The sequence below is a fragment of the Lepisma saccharinum genome, chromosome 7, assembly GCF_977018435.1.
Source record: "Lepisma saccharinum chromosome 7, izLepSacc3.1, whole genome shotgun sequence".
NCBI lineage: Eukaryota > Metazoa > Arthropoda > Insecta > Zygentoma > Lepismatidae > Lepisma > Lepisma saccharinum.
This window is the reverse complement of record NC_139235.1, coordinates 23576812-23599539: the sequence shown is the minus strand read 5'-3', so window position 1 is coordinate 23599539 and position 22728 is coordinate 23576812. Positions and strand designations below refer to the sequence as shown.

The 22728-nt window shown below is 37.1% G+C and overlaps 1 protein-coding gene across 1 annotated transcript in view; it reads right to left on the bottom strand.

Moving 5' to 3' along the window:
• The window catches only part of LOC145990381 (uncharacterized), a 141560-nt gene extending 119036 nt beyond the window's left edge, over positions 1-22524 (bottom strand). Inside the window, exons 1-2 of the mRNA XM_083126077.1 lie at positions 22433-22524; positions 18936-19003 (exon numbers count right to left, since the gene is read on the bottom strand). The gene's annotated coding sequence lies outside the window, so the exon portion shown is untranslated. The remainder of the gene's footprint in view (positions 1-18935; positions 19004-22432) is intronic.
• Between the last annotated feature and the right edge of the window lie 204 nt (positions 22525-22728).

Sequence of the window (22728 nt, the reverse complement as noted above, 5' to 3'; positions counted from 1 at the left end):
GCTGATCACATCACCCCTGCCTTCAGCTGTGATCAAGAAAGTGTGGGGCCCTAACTCCACATCCCTATACACCTTCATGGAAAAGTGCAGGGGAGCACTTTACTTCCTCAAAAATCTGTTCCAACATATCAAACTGTCACGAAAATACGTAGACCATGTGACCTACAATTTAAAATAATAGTTTAAAACCACAATGGAGTATTACATTTCGGTATATTTGTCAGATAAATGTTCTAAAACAAAAACGCGAATTTTGGGAAACGTAACACAAAGAAGTCAAAAAAAAGATAATGCCAATTTTTGGTGCTATAATATATCCGTATCTGTCACGTGAGATTGATTGATTTAATTTTTTTGGGTGCGTCGCCACTTATGGTCATTATGCATTCTTCAGTTAATAATGGGAAAATTCCATTAGCTAAAATCCTTACCTTAAAATTAAAAAAAGTTGTATGGAAAGTAACTTTCCCAAAATAACTTTCAACATATCAAACTCTCACGAAGAGGCGTAAGCCATGTAATTTTCAATTTGAAACAGTAGTTTAAAAACACCATGAAGGTATAATTTCAGATATTTGCCAGAAAATGCGCTAAACTGAAAGTGTGAATTTTGGGAAAAATAACACTATACTAAAAAAAAATAAGAAGAAAATACACCAATTTAAAAAAAATAACAAAATATCAAGGTCCCTACTGATTAGGCATAAATAAAATAAGAATATCAGTTCTAATTTATTGCATTAGTAACAATGAGTCCTAACCTAATTTTCGGCATAATCACCACCGTTGTTCTGGCATTTGTCCTAGCATGACACTAAATTTTGTATACCCATGGCATATGTGTCTGACAGCAAAGACTGGAACTATCTCTACCGCAGTGTATCTTGCCCTGCCAGAAACCTCTTCAGTTAAACAGAGAGATGAAAGTCGGTACATGCAAGACCAGGGCTGTACAGGGAGTTGTCCAAGATCTCTCACCTGAAGTGATGCAAAGGGCCCGTGTGTACTCAGCTGTATGGGGTTGTGCACATTCGATTGGCCTTCCGTGAATTGTCTGCACCATCGTCTGACCATACTATCACTCACAACATCCGGTCTGCACACCTCACAAGATTGCTGGTGGCTCTGTGCCAGATTCTGAGCGTGCAATGTAGGCTACATCGCAGTCGGTGGGAGACTGTATGAGAGCTGCAATCTTTAACCTAGAACTGTCCTAAAACGGCTGCATTGCAAATGTACCAGATTACAGCTACACGCCACTTCTTCCTGCCTGCATGTGTGTGTGTGTCCTCTCCGACCACTATTGCTGCGTATAGACACCATTGGAGCTTTTTTCAGGCTGCCCCTCGTATATGAACTTTCAGAAGCTTTCATTATTAGAGTGTTCCTGTTTTAATGTGTGGTTAGCTAAATCAGGTACCTATACAATGCAATTCTATAAATTCCTTGCATTTAATTTCTTATACCTACGTACCCTTTTCATCAGCATTAATGGTATAACTGCATGTTGTCAGTTTCACAGTACTTCACTTGGATATACTGTATTGAAGCAGAATCCCATTGATAATGTAAGGAAATATGACACTTTATTTTGTTCGATTCAATTGTTTCACTTATATGCAAGAGTTAAGTTGTTTGCTTTACAGGGAAGAGAGAAGTAGCTTTATGCATTAAAAAATGAGTCTGCACTCATGGTTCTTGCAAGCAGAGGGTTCCAAACCTCAGTGGAAATATCAACATATAATAGCGAGAATGTATAAGGAGACTGATAAATTACAAATTGTATTTCTTAATCATTCACTCTTCACTCTTATCTCATTTAGTCGTAACTTTAAAAATAATCAAGTATTTTATTTTAAACTTACTGCGTATGACAAAATTCCGTAATCCTTCCCTTGCTTGTGAATTGTAATAATTTTCAAAATTCACTATTTTGCAGTTTGAATTCAAATCATAGAGAATAGAGAAATTACGTCAATTTCATAGAAGATAATATTGGTACTTAACAAAACCATACGTGGACCTGTGTGAGTTTATTATTTCTATTTGCAAAAGGATCGATTTATTTAGTTTGTAATTGTCAGGGAAAAATGTAAATTTTGTCCTGGAAAACCTGGAAAAGTCAGGGAATTTCATTTCTGCTTGTTTGTAGCCACCCTGTGTTTATGTCTAGCTACGAATTTCACATTGTAAATTGTATTGTATATTTAGAAATGAGTGTCTATTTTACAGTAGGGAGATAAACGAAAATCATGGAACATGAAAAATACTGACAACTCCTGTATTTTCAATGATTTGAGACAATTTTGTGAAAAAAGCCACAGAAAAAACTCAGTTTTCTTTTCCGACCACTTCCAACTCTAATCATACAGGTGTTGTCAACTCACCATCACGAATTTTGCTGAAAAAATATGTTAAAAGAACACATGATACATGTCCAAAAATAAAATATTTTCCTTTTCTGTTGATTTGTAATAATGTTACAAGCTCACGAAGAAATACACCATCAGGAAAACTGCTATCAGAAAATACCATTAGGTACCAAATGACAACCTAACAGACAAAACACTACCATAACTTCTTCAGGCAATCCTACTTCATCCACTTCCTGTAGATGCTGGAGAAGGAACTCCGCAAAGGCTTCCTTCTTTTCCAGCAATTCCTTGTACCTGCCTGTCTCACTCACCTCTCCATCCTTCAGCACCACTATCTTCAACCCTAAAATTAAGAATCACAATACGAAAATTTGATTCTTTTCCCAAGTTCCTTTTTTTTTTTTTTAAGTGAAGAACCACAGGACATGAATTTTGCTGGGATAAAAGAATATGGGAACTGGACTAACTATTTGCAATGCCATTTCTGCACTAACTTCTAACGTGACATTTACACGTACATCTTTAAATGTCCCCCACGCAATACAAATCCACAGATTCTAAATTCTGGGATAAAAGAATATGGGAACTGGACTAACTATTTGCAATGCCATTTCTGCACTAACTTCTAACGTTATGTAGAAAATTCTTTGTAAAAAATGAAAAAAAATTCCATTCTGACTTTTTTTCAAAAATCATTCTCTCAAAACATCTGAAAATTGTACAATATAGTATTTGGTTACTGTACTTGCAGGAGGTGCAATCAGACCAGGCAATATTTTTGTGCGTAACCGGAAATATTTTTTTTTATATGTCCTACATGTTCCATAATTTTTTGGGCTTTTACTGTAAAATATATTACACTGGCAACACTGTTTCTTACTGCTGCTTACAAGGAAACTTGTAAAGCATCATAGATATTATTTGCACTTTGTGCATCTCGAACACACATGTGTGTGTAGTGATCAGGAACTACTTAAAATAGGGCCATTCCATACAATTTTGAACAACCCTTGTCGCATTATATTTTTTTAAAAATTATATATATATATATATATATATATATATATATATATATAAATGACCTGTAACTAGTTGTATTCAATGAAAGGGGTTAAAGTAGAGGCAATTTGCAATAAATTTGACCATATGTTGCAAGAAGAGCTCAGGGAGAGGATCTTAACAGCTGGTCAACACATCAAGTACACCATCACATCACGAGTTATGAGACCAAATGTCCGTAAAAGCCTATGTGCCTGCATTCGTAACGGAGATGCCAACTTTGAGCAAGATGTGTAATGTTCTTTAATTGTAATGTTCATTGATTCCATTCACATGAAAATGAATCAAGTATTATTTCTTGTACACAAATGTGAATGTTAGCAACATTTGTACCTTGTTGGATAGCTGATGACTCAAGGAAGTAATTTAAGTAATTTGTACAGTTCGTGTCATACCATTTTTCTTAATAATACGTTGCCTAGTAAACTAAGAGTGTATTTTTTATCACCACTTGTAAGTTTAGACCCACCTGTTACTTACATGTGATTGTTATTTGGGAAAACCTTTTTTTTTTTTTAGCTATCAGAAAATGCTGAAATATGTGCCATACAATGAGCAGTTTCTCAATTCATCTTTTCATGTGGAAAATTGTCAGTTTTTAAAAAAACAATAGAAATTCGATTATCTCGAAAACTACTAATTTTCAGAGAGGGTATCATATAGTCAAATTTATTGCAAATTGCCTCTACTTTAACCCCTTTCAGGGAATACATCCAGTGGCTTCGCTAGGCCCATTTTGGGGGGGCTTCAGCCCCCCCAATCCCACGATAAGCCCCCCCAACTTTTAGCTATTATTACATACAGTATTTCCAGAAAACATATTTGAACAATTGTTAATGCAGGAACATACCTCTAGATACAAAAAATTACCTGAAGAACTTGACATACACCATCACATCCATAGTACATTTAATGAACGCCATTCCAAAACACATGTTTCCGAACTTATGCAGAATGTTGCAAATTGCAGTGACAATTCCTGTGGCATCAGCATCGTGTGAGAGGAGATTTGCTGTTTGAAGATAATCAAGACATTTTTGCGTAACGTGCTCTGGCCATAGAAAAGGAAGAGTGTCATGAATTGTGTGTGGATTGTGTTATTGATAATTTTGAAAGAAATTCGAACCGCAGAGTACAGCTGATACATAAAGACATAGTTCACCAGCATTATAAAAACAGGACAAGAATATCCATCTGTTTTCATAAAAATTAATGCAGTAAGTCTATGTTAGTTTTAATTCCTTATGCTTGTTATATATTATTGTCTTATTAATCACTTTGCTATTTTCAAACATTAAAAATATTTACAATAGTAGTAAGTCATGTATCTGGTTGCAGCCCCCCCCAAAGTAAATGGCCTAGCGACGCCACTGAATACATCTAATTACAAGTCACCCTGTATATATATATTTTTTAAAAAATGTCAATTTTGAACACTTGAAGGATATAGAAATAAGTTATTTCTAAAAAAATATATATATATAATGTGACAAGGGTTGTTCAAAATAGTATGGAATGGCCCTATATTAAGTAGTTCCTCACCACTAGACACACGTGTGCGTTCGAGAAAGTGTGCTCGCACAAAATGTTACCAATAATACGTTTCATGCTCTCCAGGTTACCGGATAAGCACTAGTCAGAAACAGTGTTGCCAGTGTAACATATTTTATGGTAAAAGTCCAAAAAATTATGGAACATGGAGATATTTTTTTAAAAAATATTGCTTGGTCTGATTGCACCTCCTGCAAGTACAGTAACCAAAGACTATATTGTACAATTTTTAGATATTTTGAGATGGGTGTTTTTGAGAAAATGTTTTGGGGCCGTTTACCCACTGTACCCCCTCAAGAATTACATCGAATTTTCTTTTTATCTACAGATTTCAATGTTTTACGTAATGTAAAAGGAAAGCACAAATATCGTGGATATTTAATGCCAAAGAATGGCCCATGTAAGTTAAAACCTGCAATTTCTGAGTATTTTCGCCGCTTTTTGTTAGTAAAAACTGTTTGTATGCACAATAAAATAGTGAAAGAACACATCGAAAATAACTATCAGTACCTTGTGGAAAGTCTTGGGGTGGGTGCTATATTCACTTGCACAATGCCTTCGGGCTGTTCTGCTACACGGTAAAGTAGAGTGCAACACACATATCTTTGCCATTGCGCAGATACCAATTTTTGTTTCGTCTCCCTCTCTCTAAGCATCACGTGTTCTACCCTGCACGTCAACCTTTGTCATTGTTGCCATATTGTCATTCTATTCCTGGACACGCACGCAAACATAATTGAAAACAATTGAATAGCACTCCAGCTCGCAGTTCACACCGTTCGGCAGGGACGGTAATGTGGCAATATAGCATGGCGTAGTGGTTGCTTCTTTTATGCAGTGCATGTTCATTGGCTAGCTAGTGACTAGTGTCGCCAATGTAAATATGAAGCACTGTTACGGAAGGAGGAAGGCAAAATGACGGTGAGTTTTGTTGGATTGTAAACACCATATTTTTATTTTAAGTATTGACTGTTTTGACAGAGAGAGAGAGTGAGTGAGTGTGAGTGTGTGTGTGTGTGTGTGTGTGTGTGTGTGTAAAAGTGAAAGTTCATGCGTTTGGTTACTGAACGTTAAATTCCATAATGCCTCCAGTAATATTATTCATATTTCATCACTTTAGAATTGCTCAAAAGAAATAAATCATGTGGATGCATGAGCATTTCAACCCTAGTCTCGGAACCTGAATGTGTTCTTGTAGGAATTGTATGATGGAAGCTGTTATTTTTGCTGCATGTTTGTTTTTTGTGTGTGTGTTAAAATTGACATGTTTTAATGGGTGACAAGTTCACAACAGGGTCATTCCATGCCAAATGAACCAATTTTAAAATAATTGGTTACATGACCATTTTAGAAAAATTTCATTTTTAGTACGTACGTTTTTACATGTTTCTAGATATGAAAACCAATGTTCAAAAATATATATTGTCTTTAGTTCTACTGGGGCAGCCATTTTTCCAAAATGGCGCATGGCTTTCTTTGCTCATTTAGCACTTTTCAGAAACCTTAATATCTCAAAAACCGTTAGAGCTAGAGACTTGAAACAAAATTCATTTTGTAGCTAATGAAGTATACTGTCTATGATATTCAAGTATGTTTTGCTTAAAATTGCATCGTAAGTACGAAAATTATGGTGGAAATTGTGGTAACGATAGTTAAAAAATTGAATTTTTAAACCCGATTTTTTCAATGAAGGGGTTTAGTCTAAGGCTTGATTTTTTTTTCATGTGTAGACCTGCCTGCAGGGTGTCTGTAAATAAAATATATGTGCTCAGAAATTCAACCACTTTTTACAGCATTGGCTCAAACATGGCCGTTCATTGAACTTTGACAGTTTTTGGGGTTAAATACAGTGATCAGAACGCTACATTTTAAAAGTAGCTTCGCTACAGCAATAGCTACTCTTCCAAAATGTAGCTTCGCTACAGCTACATTTACCAAAAAGTAGCTCGCTACGCTACTCCTGTTCGCTACTTTTTGCGCTACTTCTGCATAAAAAAACTTAAAAAGAACCATGTGAATATTAAAAAAAATTCCCTACTACTGGTAAATAGATTCTGTTATTTATTATCATGATTCCAGTCATTCGATAATTTTGATAGCTGTGTTACTTCAGTTACTTATTTTTACTATAGTTTTTGAGAATAACATACCTATGCAAGTAGCACATCAATTCAAATTTGATATATGAATATTGTAATTAGGGATTAATGATTACAACTATACGCAATTGAAATTTGGTAGGATTACGTATTTATGTTCACATCAACATATTTTTCATGAGAATAAATATTTCATTTTTTAATAGACTGATATGATGGCAGCATTTTGAATGAACCTTTGTTTACAAAAGGGCTCCAGTCTCGATCAGCTTATCTATGCATAAAATGGACTCAAAACAAAAACTAAAAAAGATGCCAAGTTGGGAGGATGAGATCCTCCTGCTCCTCCATTCCCCACACTGCTCATCATTCATCATTCTTCCTCATTCTCACAATTAGCTGAAAGTGGCAGAAAGCAACTAGTATAGATAAGAGAATAATTAAATAAACCATTCGTCCTCATTGTTATGATTGAGAAGAGTTGAAGAATAGATGAGGAGGTATACAGAAGAGGACAAATGGGTGGTGGACTATATCAAAGCGTTCGAAGATTAATATGGAACAAGGATGTACCTATGAAATGCAAAAATGTAACATATAACACATACTATGTGCCAATTATTACGTGACATAGAGAGACAAGAAAATGATGCAGGGAGTGGCAATGACATTTTTAAGGAGTCTATGGGAGAAGACTAGAAGGGATAGAATAAGGAATAAGAAGTTCCGACAGACAGTGGATGTGGTGAAGCTTCAGAACAGGATAGATCAGGCACAGATGAGATGGTTCAGGCACATGAAGAGGATGGATGCAGAAAGACTACCAGTAAGAGATTTTAATGCACAAGGAGTGGGAATAAGGCCAAGGGGGAGACCAAGATATCGGTGGAAAGAGCAGATAGTGGAGAGTGTTAGGAGAAGAGGACAAGATTGCAACACCGTGAAAAGAGAGGAGTGGTGGAAGACCAGGGAATAATGGAGAGGCTTCACTTCTATGCCGACCCAGTCAGAGGCAGGAAACGGCGAAGGATAATGATGATGTCATGATTAGCAAAAGTTACAGAAAAGTGACGCAAAAGTAGGAAAATACATAAATTTGAAAACTATGTATATTAACTAAAGAAAATTGTCATTTCTGCAGGAAAGTCAATAACTCGTACATACTTTTTACAATATGATACAATATATTGAGGAAACTGTCGTGTAAACCCGGTGTTCTAAACGTATTGTAATTTTAAAATTTTTGAACCAATATTTTCGTGAAAATAATTGTAATTTCAGGAACTCTATCATTCTTGTAACAATAATTTCTTGCTGGTGAGATCCTATATACTGACAATGATCAATGCTGTTAACGTACTGAACCATTTATTGCTGGCACTATTCCTTTGTCAGTGCAGTGGAAAATCCATCGCTTGTTTTTGCACTGCAAGTTGTGTTTTACACAGCAATTAATGTCATGTTGGTGCCTCTTACACCATGGACATTCACAGGATTTGTTCCAGGGGTGATGCAAACGAGGCACTTTTTTCCAGCGGTTCAGCAAACGAGACATGTTTCTCCCCAAAATAGCGATGCAGCTCAAAAAAATGTAGCTGCTAGCTGGAATATATTCATATATGTCAGTTAGTTAGATATCCAGATACTAATTAAATAACATGTAGATATCTATAATCTACAATCTTGATAATCTGTATTTCCATGTAACAGACTTTGTCTTTATGAACATCCTGCAAAATTAAAGGTTATTGTCGATTTTTTTCTCACGGTGTTGCCACATTCAAAATTCACCTCAAAATGCTGAGAGAAAATGTAGCCGTAATGAAATTTTTGCTACAGGAATTTTGTAGCTTCGCTACCACTACAACTACAATTTTCAAAATGTAGCGTCACTACAGCTACAGCTACAAATTTTGTAGCTAGCTACTGTAGCGACGCTACAAGTAGCACGCTACTTCTGACCACTGGTTAAATATCTCAGATGGGTCCCCTTTAAAAATTCTGAAATTTGGCACATAGGATGCCCTGCATCCTAACTCACAGTAAAAATCTCACCTTTTAGATTCAACTCGTTTTCGTCAATACGAGGTAACATATGTCACCTAATTTCTGACGTTGCAAAGTAAGGTTAAACTACATTCCATACTTAGAATAATGAAGTCTTTTCTTTTTTCTTTTTTAAATTTGGGTTAAATAAAGTCTGAAAATATAGTAACCTAAGGTTTTAATACTTGACTTACCATAAATTGAAATTACAAGGTATGACAATTGAAAATCTGTGAAATCTCATTGCAAAAGGTTTGATTTATTAGGTACTACCAATGACCAGTTGGTACCTAAAAAACTTAGCTTTCCCCACATTTTTTAAATGTAGCAGTACATGCAGCTTAAGATAGGCAGTGGCATGCCCAGGAATTTCGAAAGAGAGGGGATGGGGATTACATATACTTTTTAAGAATAAAGCACTGTTTCTGCCACATTTTCCTGCCTTTGACGTAATTGTTTATGGAATACTAGGCTAAAGGTATTGGATTATGACCCCCAACCAACCCCTCCTTGGGCACTCCACTGAAAGTAGGCTATTTATTTTGGAGCATCAAAGCAGGTAGAATATATATATATATTCCTCAAGAAAAGACATTCATTGAAGTAGATGTGAGTCATGCATAGCAGAAGATTCAGAGACATGTTTTGATAGGATGTGAGGCAAGCCTGAAACTGATCTGTGCATGGATAATCTCTGCTGTCGTTCTTCCTTTGCCTAATGTGCCGAGAGTAGTGACTTGTGAATGATCGTTATCTGTGACTGGAAATGGAGTGTTCTGTAGAATTTATAACTGGAAAGGACTGCCACAAATATACTTTTGGTAAGGTTCCCAAAGACCTAATTAATGTTAACGAACTCAGTGAAAATGATAAAACACTTCTTAGGTCAAGACTACAGGTGGATGGCTTAGAGACAATATGCAAATACCATTGAAAATAGATTTTTATATGGTATATGATGTGCCTACCACTTAAAGAAAAAGTTAAGTAAGGGAATTTTTAAAATCAATTTGCATCATATGGTAAGGCAAAAAAGTGTCGGATAAGCCTTATACCAGTTAAATCAATATGCCTGACATGTTGGAGTAAAATTTTCATATCTGGAGAAAGTGACTCACTTAAATGCCAGAATGGAAAGTCAATGTGCCAACACAAGAAATACTAAAGGAAATGCATGAAGTTTGTTCTGTTTCAGATGTGTCGCCTGTTTCAAAACTGAGGAGGCTGATTGCAGAAAAAACAATGAAGTGCTCTTGCTCGAAAAACTATTCACATCATACAAGGAGTGCAAAGGAAACTGGAAAGTTGCTTTTCACTAAGTATTAAGACTGAAGAAAAGGAAGGCAACTGTGATAATCCTTTGAATGGCTAGTACAATCATATAATTGAAATTTGGTTAGAGAAATCGTACGGTGTGTCAGAGACCCAGGTTCGAGTGCTGGTCGAGCCTGCTTTTTTCGCTGAAAATTTTTATTTAGTACATCTCCTGTGTGTGCCTAATCTTCAATAATAATAATACCAACTCTTAACAATTTGTGTGATCATTTGTTGGTGTTTGACTAGTCGTAAAACAGTTGCTTTGTGAGGTACAGCAGATTTTTCTTGGAAAACCTCTTGGACATGAGTGTAAGAATGAGTAGTAAAATACTCTTCAGCAATGCACACGCTCTGCTCCAAAGAATACGCCATGCTGAATCAATTAAAAGAACAGGCATAGTAGCGTCGAAAGTGAGCGAAGAGAATTCAGTGTAACCAGAGGCAGACTAGGATTTTCAATTTCGGCACAAAACCTTGGTTTATGATTTTTCACGTAAATGTATAGTCAATACTTATGCAAATGTGGCGTGCGTCTGTTGACAATATATCGACCTGCTAGCATTGCCATATATGTCCCAAAAATGGCACTTTTCACTCAACACATAAAATCGCCAATAAAAAATCCATCAAATGTTGCACATGACCAATATTGGTCGCAAATGACAGATTAACATGGCATTAGTCATCTGACATCTAATTATGACCCTTCGATAATTTCTTACGTATTTTTCTCATTCAAAAGTGCATTTCTGGAAAAAAAAAAATAACGCTGCCTTCCGCCAGTTATTAATTTATCTAAATTTTCTGTATGGAGAAAACTGATAATTTTAAGCATTGAAAAATATCTCAATGGATGAGACTTTATAATTCAGAAAACCCAGTGTACATATCTCTTACGGTTTTAATAATATACATTTTCAAAGTTTTGAAACACACTGTATAAGAAGCCGAGCATCACTGTATTGAAAACATGGCTAAATCATTCGAGAAAACAGGAAATGGGGTGTTGGGGGACAATGAGTAAGAAATTACTGACTCTCTGGAATGTTCACAATGTTGATTAAAAAAAGAAAAATCATTTGCTAACTTACGCTGTACTGCAATTTGAACTTAGAATCATCATAATTTCGTACATATTACAACATAAGATCACAGTCGCCAGGCTGAAAGTTTTAGTTGCCATGGTGACCTGGCGACCGGGATTTTTCGAGCCTTGAGAATATGGAAACTGGACTATTTGCAATGCCATTACTGCACTAACTTCTAACGTTATGTAGAAAATTCTTCGTAAAAAATTTTAAAAAAATCTATTTTGATCTTTCTTCAGAAATCATTGGTACCCTTTACCCTCTGTACTCCCTGGAGAATGTGAATTATTTTTAATGGTTTATGAAGATTTTGTTGTTCATGAAATTTTCAGTTGATTTTGCCTCTCGGAAATGTGTTCTTGTGAAGTAAAGTACCTCTGTTACCTTGGCGTGTTAAAATCAAACCCAGATATTTCTGCCGCGATCGGTGCAGTAGAACGGGAGAACCAGTGTTGCTAATCTGCTCGATAGAAAAATCGTTACAGTTTGCCGAGGAACAGCTGTTCGTAGAACAAGGAAATTAGAGAACTCAGGTCTATCTAACGTTGAGTTTTAAACGCCATGCATTATAACTAGGGCTGGGATGTATGTGCTAACAAATAGCTTTATATATACATACATATGGACTAAAACCGCTAAATGTGGACTAATCCTTGTGTAAAATTACCCAAAATGATGTAAAGAAGACTTCTTCATAGTGATTTCAAATAAAATTAAATAATTTATTATTTTTCCATTGCATTAATGAACCTGGTGGCATTTTAACTGTTCACTCCCAATAAGCCCGTCCACACTGGTACTGGAACTGCAACGACATGTGATGCACGACTGACACTACCACTGGTTCAGGCCCGTAGCTAGAGGGGGGGCAGGGGGGGCAACTGCCCCCCCTGAGAGCCTCCTTTGCCCCCCCTGTGAAAAATACAGAACACATTCCTACCTGAAATTCTCACTAATGTTTAAAATTATATCATGTGTTACTCCAGCAACATAACTAAGACACTAATTAATTTTGTGATTTATTAGGGTGTATGGGATTCCGTATAATGTGGTATCAGGATTGGAGGGGGGGAATTCCTTCCAGAATTTCACAATTTTCAGTATCTAGAACAGTTGTGACATTTTGAGTAGTCTTATATTAATGGTGCCGAATGTGTTCCGATGTTTTTTCTTGGATGTGTTGCTATGAACTTGGAACTGCTTAAATTTTTGTTTCCCAAGTCTACCTTTTGGTAATAGTGATTCATGTGGTAGAGGGAGGGAGTGGATATTTGAATCTTGTTACTTAGCGTTGCTTTTCTGCCACTTCTAGCTAATCTCAATAATGAATGATGACGTGAAATTGATGAAGAGACACTCATAGACAGTGCCGCAACCACAGGGGGCAAGGGCCATATCCCCCCCCTTCAGACCTTGGACGGAAGTTCATTCTAGGGGAAGCAAACATTGAAGTAAAAAAAAACAAGACTAGGAGGATCTAAGAATAGCAGGACAATTGGATACTCATGATGGAATTAGTTTTTATGTGTTCCTTGGATTGGATTGATTTGGTATTTTAAGTCAACTTTATGCACAGTAAGGCTAATTGGGACTGGACCTACAGTTTAAAGTGGGATCCGAACCACCTTGTGCCTCCACCGGGTATCGAACCTGGGATCCCTTGATTTCAAGACGATGACGCTCCCACTACGCCATCGGGGAGGACGTGTTCCCTGCATTTTTCTTCCAAACGGCCAAGGGTACTTGCATGGGGCACACAGGGGCAATTGCCCCCTTCGATTTAAAATGTATACAAATAAACATACATTTCGTAAAATTTTCTTGCTCGCTTCGCTCGCAATTTCTCCTATTCTTATAGTCCAAGTTCAGAGCCATAGCTATATAGGGTGGCGGGAGTCGGCCCTGGGAGCCCCCGTAAAATTATTTGCGACCTATTAAAATGATTTCTTTCTATGAAACTTAATATCAAATATTAATGATGACACTGTAAATCCAAGAAGTCATTGATCAATCAAGGGATTCCTATTTATTTGTCAGGTGTCGAAACATGTATTTCAACTATAATATAATACAATTCACACAATATTTTGCAAAATGGTTAACGTAACCAGTAGGCAAACATTGTCTGTAGTGATACAAGAGTCTCCCCTTTGAAGGAAATAGAGTCCGTGGTGGACTAAGGGACCCACGTTTTAATGTTTTAGCAAGGTCAAAAAAAGTATTACAATTTTTTCCACAATTCATCAAAGTGCAGATAATATGTAACCATTATTATGCAATTAATCCGATTTTGCTTGTACAACACAACACAATGGCGTTGTTGGATTCTCGATAGATTCCTTTGTGCGTAAAAATCTTGCATACTGGAAACTAGAGGGAATCATTATGAAGCACGATTTATAACGGGCTCCCTTAATCAGTTCTGCAGAGAGGCCCAAAGCTGTTGTTAGTCATCAATTAACATTATCGACCTGTAAATATCAAGTAGGGTGGAGGCACATAATGGTTTGGATCCCACTTTAAACTGTAGGTCTAGTCCCAATTAGCCTTAGTGTGCATAAAGTGGAATTAAAACACCAAATCAATCAATTACAATATCAAGTAGGTACATTCCCTTTCAGCCTATTTATGTTAAACTTTATATTCTTTGGCAACCTGGAAAGGTCATTATCGAAATATTGATATTTAATGTTGCTCGAAGTTTCTTTTTGTTCGTTGCAATTTCAAGATACCATCCCTTTTCTGTTACTTATAGCTTTTGGGGGAGGGGGCAAGTGCCTCTGTGTACCCTACCATATCTGCCAATGCGACACAATATATTAAAAATTTGCCCCCTCTAGGATTGACTTCGCCCCCCTACAAATAATTCCTGGCTACGGGCCTGCACTGGTTTGAGAACTAATAACACTGTTCTACACATGTTTTGTTACAGAAATGAGAGTACCCGATATTTACTAATATGAGGATGCTGAATATCGGAAGTGATTAAAGTGGAGGAAACAGTGTTATGCTTTCTCCCAGTTAAGAGAATTATCATAAAGCATCACCAGCATTAAGTTAATTTGCATCTGTCTTTCACGGCATCTCTCATCTGTGTTTTTACGCTTTAATCTTAATATATTTATTAAGTTATGCCCACATTGATTATGATTAATTGTTATGTAACATGAATTATGCTATCTTGAAAATAAGAGCTAATGCATTGCTTATGGGTAAGTTACGCCGTAACTCAAATTAAGAGCCAATCTTAGAAAATGAAATTCGTATTCATGTTCAGGAGGTCAATTTCAGTAAGAAAGAGCTACTTTCCTTTCTGTAACAGAAAAAAAATAAAAATTTGTACAACAGTGTAACTTGCGAACGTGTTAACACGTTCATTGCCGGTCCAATTTGCATTGTGTATGCCACAGGCCATTACCTGGATGTATTGCGCACCTCAAAATCCGTTACCTTGATTTTGTTTATATCACAAGTATTTGTTATATTTTCCCAATGTACAATTCATTTTTGTTATTGTGGAGGATATTTTGGATATTTTGTGTGTGTGTCACCGGTTTTTCACATATTTTTTTTTTTTGTCAGAGGTCAGTGTCTCAGGTCTCTAGCTGTAATGGTTTTTGTGATATTAAGGTTTCTGTATACTGCTACATGAGCAAAAAAAGCCATGTGCCATGTTGGAAAATTGGCTGCCCCAGGAGAACTAAAGACAATGCAATTTTTTGAACATTGGGTTTGACATCTAGAAACATGTGCAAACATATGTACTAAAAATGAAATTTTTCTAAAATGGTCATGCAACCACCATTGGATCGTTTGGCATGGAATGACCCTTCTATGTGTTCTGTCAGTCTTAGATGGAAGCTGTTCCATAAGCCTTGGCATTGCTGTAGGAGGTATGGCTCTTTCTGGCCATCAGTAGAAGAGTTTCGAGTATCATCATCATCTTCACCATCTGAGTCATTAGTCACCCCCCCCCCCCCCCGAAATATCAAATATATATATAAACACAGGAATAGGATCAGAAAAGGTGCCAGAAGGGCAGATAAATACTAATGATGAAGGAGACAGTAAACACTTACCACACGAAGAGAAATAATTCTATATTTCGCGATCTAAGTCGCATTTTCAAGTTGAAGGAGAAAGATCGGCATTACTAAGAGATGAGGCACATAATACTGACCATAGCGTCTCTACGATCAGTGTTGCCAGAAACAGTTGATCGATGATGAGAAGTACTTTCACCAGTGTTTACTTTAAGGTGGGTGGGTAATTTTGGGGAGGAGAGGAAAGAGTTACTGGTTGGCTAGGTTGAGTCCAGGGGGTATAGTGGCGTGCATGCCTGTTATGTAGGCCCTTTCCCAGCGCCTGCGGAAAGATGTGTCAGGGCAGGTGGGGGGGGGGGGTAAAAGATGGATGATGGCAACACGGAAACAGTTATTGAAGGTGGTGTTATGGCTGTTGGTGTCGATGGCAACAGTGAAATCGGAGTTTTAGGTGGAGGAACGGTGATTATTAATCCTTAGGTTCAAGGGGGTGGAGGTTTCGCCTATGTAGAAGATGCCGCAGATTTGGCAGATGAGGGTGTAAATTAGGTTGGATGAGTGGCAGGTGCCCTTAGGGTGAAGGGTGAACTCGATTGCCGCTGTGGGGATCAGGAGGGTGGGGGAGGTGATGAGTATGGGGCAGGTCTTGCATCTGGGTTTGTTGCACCTGTGAGCTGGGGGGAGTGGTGTGGATGGGGTGGGAGTGTTTTGGAGGTTGGGGGGGGGGGCGACGGAAGACGACCCTGGGTTTATCCCGAAAGATGTCCCTGGTATCAGGATCACTGTGCAGGATGGGGAGGGTATGTCTGATTTTCGTAATATGGGGGTGGTATTGGGTGATCAGGGTTGGAGGGTTGGTTTTAGGTTGTTTGGTGCGGTTGTGGGAGTTGGCTCTGGTGATTTGTTTGTTGATGAGGGTGGAGGGATAGCCACGGTTGGTTAGGGCTTGGTGCAGGCATAGGTTGTAGTTTTGGTGGGAGGAGGGGGATGAGTTGAGGCACTGGCCTCTGAGGGCAAGGGAGAATGGGATGGCTTTTTTGGTGTGGTAGGGGTGTGAGCTGGAGTAGTGGAAATACTGGAGGTGGTTGGTCGGTTTAATGTGTATGGAAATATAGAATTATTTCTCTTCGTGTGTTAAGTGTTTACTGTCTCCTCCTGTGTGTCTCCACACACACAAATATCAAATTTCAATAATGTATTGTGGTAATTAATTTTACTTCATTAGCAGAATCTTAAACAATAAGTTGTAATATACTGAGAAATTCTCATGTCCAATGCTTCTATACCTCCACAACTTCACCTGTAGGTGGCAGCCACTGGTAAGGGATGATCCACACCCCCCCCCACCCCCAAAACATAATCCTGGCTACGGGCCTGGAATCAACACATTTTTCAGTGGAGATGTTGAATAATGCCTCGGCAATTTTATGTAACTCTGCTTATATCAATGTCCTCTTGTTCAGCCGCTCAGCACATTGTCTTTTTGCCTTCGACGGCCCTGCAACGTATGGTTTCATAGAAACAACACGTAACCACGAAACCAGTGGTGTAAATCAATGCGGTAGCATGTCCCTCAGAGGCCGAAACGAATACAACCTTCCAAGGCAATAACCGACTCACAACTGGCGAATGCTAACTAACAATGTCAGTATCACACACCTTGTGATGCCGGCTTCTCTCGGTAAAAGCCGATGACACACGGTGTGTGTTGCCGGCACTGAACGTGCTTCGCCTATGACACACGGTGTGTGTCACCGGCACTGAACGTGTTAAACAGCGACAATTGGACCACAAACACTCCTCCTTAAGCAGTATTATTGCCTCTCTGTGAAGGCCGCAACAAGAATAAGAAGTACATATATCCAATGGTGGTTGCATGACTATTTTAGAAAAATTTCATTTTTAGTTCATACATTTGTACATGTTTCTAGATTTCAAAACCTATGTTCAAAATAAATTATTGCCTTTAATTCTCCTGGAGTAGCCATTTTTCCAACATGGCGCATGGCTTTCTTTGTTCATTTAGCACTTTTCAGAAACCTTAATGTCTCAAAAACCATTAGACCTAGAGACTTGAAACAAAATTCATTTTGTAGCTAATGTTTTGCATAAAATTGCATCGTAAGTACGAAAATTATGGTGGAAATTGTGGTAACAATAGTTAAAAAAATGAATTTTTAAACCTGATTTTTTTCAATGAAGGGGTTTAGTCTAAGGCTTGATTTTTTTTCATGTGTAGACCTGCCATGGATCTGAACAGATCGGGATCTGTTGCCTTTGAAACACAGTAGACTTTGACATTGCGGTTTCTCCCAGCGTAGAGATTTTAATGCATTTTTTGCTTAAAATGTCTATGTAGTACATTTCCTGTGTGTGTCTGATCTTCAATAATTAACATCTCTACGCTGGGAAGAACCAGGCAACATCGAAGTCTACTGTATTTCAAAGGCAGCAGATCCCGTTGCGGTAGCACTGGCAGAGAAGATTCCACGCAGGTAAAACAGAGAGAGCAAAAAATCAGGTGAGGCCAGGCTGGCTCAGTAGCTCAGTGGTTAGAGCAATGGCACGGTATATCAGAGACCCGTGTTCAAGTCCTGGTCGAACCTGCATTTTTCGCTGAAAATTTCTACGTTGGTATATATTGTTGAAAATCAATTATTTGGATACATGCATCTTTTGAAACACGCAGTAGTAGTATGCACAATTGCTAGTAGGTAGTTTCCTGGTGCCTGATTTTCAGAGCCGGCACCTAGCTTTGAAGAAAATTTTTCGAGCACTGCATATTTTATTATCCCAGCAAAACTCATATTATGTAGTTCATTTTTAAAAAAATAAATTAAAAAAATGGAACTTTGAAAAAAATTTCAAATTTTCGTATTTTCATTCTTAACTTTAGAGTTCAAAATGGTTTCATAAATATGTTCTCTAATAAGGTTTTGGAAGTACTATGAACAACCTTTCAAATGAAGGAAACTAAGTCTCTATAATTTTTTGGTAAAATTAGGATACCCAGGAAACTAATTTCTTCCAATTTACAGGAGAAATTACTTCCGGAACTGAACTAACCTTCCAGTGCGATGTTCAATATAAATTATTTAACTATGTTTGATGAATTTAGGGGTGAAATGAGTGCTAATGGAACCTAACCTAACAGGCCTAACCTAACCTGGTAGGCATACCTCGTCTCCGTGATGGCTCGTGGGGCTATCGTGAATTTTTGGGGCTAACGAGAATGGTTCGAGGGGCTATTGTGATTGGTTCTAGGGGCTTTAGTGAATTGTTTTTGGGGCTATGCGTGCATGGTACGAGAAGTAGGTATTTTTCGGTGAATAAGGGTAGAAACACTGCTTACTGTACCTGCCGGCCTCTGCAATGTTAGTCAAGTTGCTCCCTACTCAAGTTGCAGCAGCCATATTTGTGCGCTCCTGAAAGTAAACAAGAACGAACAATCGTTACAAGATATGTGTAAAATATAATTTGTTTTGGTTAAAAACAGGGTCATTCCACGTCAAATCAACAAATTTTAAAATATTTGGTTGCATGACCATTTTAGAAAAATTTCATTTTTAGTACATAGTTTTGTACATGTTTCTAGATATCAAAACCAATGTTCAAAACAAAATATTGTCTTTAGTTCTAATGGGGCAGCCATTTTTCCAACAAGGAGCATGGCTTTTTTTGCTCATGTAGCAGTATACAGAAACCTTAATATCTCAAAAACCATTAAGACCTGAAACAAAATTCATTTTATAGCTAATGAAGTATACTTCCTATGGTTTTCAGGTATGTTTTGCTTGAAATTGCATTGTATGTACGGAAATTATGGTGGAAAATGGGGTAACAATAGTTAAAAAATTGCATTTTTAAGCCCGATTTTTTTAATGAAGGGGTTTAGTCTAAGGCTTGATTTTTTTTCATGTGTAGACCTACCTGCAGGGTGTCTGAAAATAAAATATCAGTGCTTATAATTAAATTTTGTAATTTCAATTTATGGTAAGTCAAGTATTAAAAACCTTATGTTACTATATTTTCTGAGCCTTTATTTAAACCAAATTTAAAAAAAGTAAAAAGACTTCATTATTTTAAGTATGGGATATATTTTAACCTTACTTTGCAACGTCAGAAATTAGGTGACATACGTTACCTCATATTGACCAAAACGAGTTGAATCTAAAAGTTGAGATTTTTACTGTGAGTTAGGTTCATGAAGGGCTTCCTATGTGCCAAATTTCAGAATTTTTAAAGGGGACCCATCTGAGATATTTAACCCCAAAAACTGTCAAAATTCAATGAATGGCCATGTTTGAGCCCGTGCTGTAAAAAAGGGGTGCATTTCTAAGCACTGATATTTTATTTTCAGACACCCTGCAGGTAGGTCTACACATGAAAAAAAATCAAGCCTTAGACTAAACCCCTTCATTCAAAAAATCGGGCTTAAAAATGCAATTTTTTAACTATTGTTACCCCATTTTCCACCATCATTTTCGTACTTACGATGCAATTTCAAGCAAAACATACCTGAATATCATAGGAAGTATACTTCATTAGCTACAAAATGAATTTTGTTTCAGGTCTCTAGCTTTAATGGTTTTTGTGATATTAAGGTTTCTGTATACTGCTACATGAGCAAAAAAAGCCATGCGCCATGTTGGAAAAATGACTGCCCCAGGAGAAATAAAGACAATATTTTTTTTGAACATGGTTTGCATAATTTTTTTTATCAAATAGTGTCTTTCTTCCATGTTTGTACATATTAGAAACGTTGTACTTTATTCATAGAAATTCTAAAATCTTCTCATCTTATTTTTTTATTATTTGGACATGTATCATGTGGTCTTTTACATATATTTTTTTCAGCTGATTTTGAAATTCGAAGGTGACACATACCTATATTACTTACCTGTATAATTTGAGATGAAATGGCATTTCAGATTATTTCGTTTTGTTATTTGCACGGAGTAGGGCCACTTTTCCTGGAATGCCTCTGATACGTTCATATTTCGATTTTTGTAGTTTTCCAACTTTGGAACATTACATGAAGCGTAAGATCATTAGAAACCAAGGTTGCTACAATATATTATTATGAAATTCCCTGATATTTCCAGGTTTTCAAGTCAAAAAATATTTTTTTTTACAGACATGATAATCACAGGGACGATTCTTCCATGTAGGAAGTTAGGAACTTCCTAGAATTCATTTATACTTGCTTCCAGTTCTCTACTTTTTAGGAGTTTAATAATAATGCGCATTATAAAATTATGAGCGCAATGTACGTACAATTGACTAGGTTAGCTACTGTCAAGAGTTGACTGGTGTCACTCGTTCCAGCCGCAGCGCTAAAGACGATGGACATACATGCTTTGCTGCCCCGCCTGAGGAACCTCGCTTGTATCACTAAAAACAGTTGGGTGAGGAGTGCAAAAGGGGCAGGGGGAAGGTTGCGGTTTTAAAGCATCCAGCAAGGATGCATCGACGGGTTTCATCGATCAGTGGTGCCAACCCCTTCAAAAGGGTACTAAATCTTGCACAGTTTGATCTTTGTTGGCACCTAGCATCCTGCTTTTGGTATAATGGTAAAAATCTAGCATAATCTGCAAAACACGAGTCCCTGGAAGATGGAAATTGAATCCAAAGGAATACGTTTTCAGGAAATAGAAATAAAATTACGTCCAAATCTTATTTATACTTCACCAGCAGACTTGCTTTTTTTAAAAAAAAAAAAGGGGGATTATGCATACACAGGGACAAGCCTGGTTACAACCATGCCACAATCCATCCTCTATCTTTTCTTTATCCTGTTGATTTTGTTCGTGAGAAGATTTTATGGCAGGAAATCGATAAAAGGTTGGGCTGAACAAACAGTTTTCTCAAACTGTTTCAAGTTCTATGCTGAACTCACTTCGTTTGTTGAGCCATTCTACACAATTTTGTGGGATAATTAACACCACCACATAACTGTAGTGAATTAATTATAAGTAATGCACGTTCGGGAGCGAATTTACAATATAGAGAAAGTCTCCAATTTTTTTTTCGAAACTCGTAAAGTACGTGCATAATTTAACTTAAAATTGCAGTTGTCCGAAAAAAATAATTAACAATAAATTCTAGCACAATTTAGAAGTATTTGGTAATTTGAGAGTTTAAGCAGCATTTTTTATTATCCTCAATCCACACGACAGAGGGGACAAAATCGAAACTCCAGCGAAATGTAAAATATCGTCAATGCTATTTTCGTACGTTTTTGTAGCTTCACATTAAAATATTTCATAGTTCAAGGGGGAAAGGGCCTACACCTAACATTCAAAATGCAATTGTTAGTACAAGCGATATGCGTGACTGTAATTGAACGCATTTTTAAAACCTTCCTCGATTTACCATAATTTGCTACACTCCAAAAAAGCCAAGAGTCGGCACTGCGATTTTTGCTTTTGAACCTTGTTTCTTTCAATTAAATACATAGGCGCGTTAATTATTATGAATATTCATTTTCACAACTTTTTTAAAGCAAATATCATGCTACATGCACAAAACACCTGAAAGTTCGAATAATAATGTAAAATTACAATCGGCATCAAATGTATCGAGGGGTATAATCACTTGAGTCTAGCCTTGAGGCTAAGGTAACAGCGGTACATTATTTTACTATAACAGATCTCCATAATCTAAATACAACAGAAAAACTTCATAAACAACATAATCTTTATAAACCATACAAAATTTTTCACCTTCTAGTGGACTGTTCATTTTGCAACTACGTATTTCTCGTGCAGAATCCGGAATGCAAGTACTTACATTCCAGACGATCTGCAAAATTCTCGGACAAGTATTATTAAATTAAAATGTTGAGAGCATACCTTTTTCGTACCGTACTGGATGTATACACTCTACATTATATAAAACGCTTGCACCTCCCGCATTAAGTTCCACCAAACAAACAGAAACAAGAGAAAATCCAAGGAATATAGAGATTAGGTAAAGCCATCCGAAGATTGCCGATCTTGCACGAACGCGTGACGTCACCAGAGAAGCAGTGAGCTCGGCTGAAGCAGACGGCCCCTACCATTTATATGGGAGATTCAGAGAGCGAAAGTATATTATTACTTTTAGGAGGGGGGAAAATAATAATTGTCATCCTCCAAGATGGTATCGA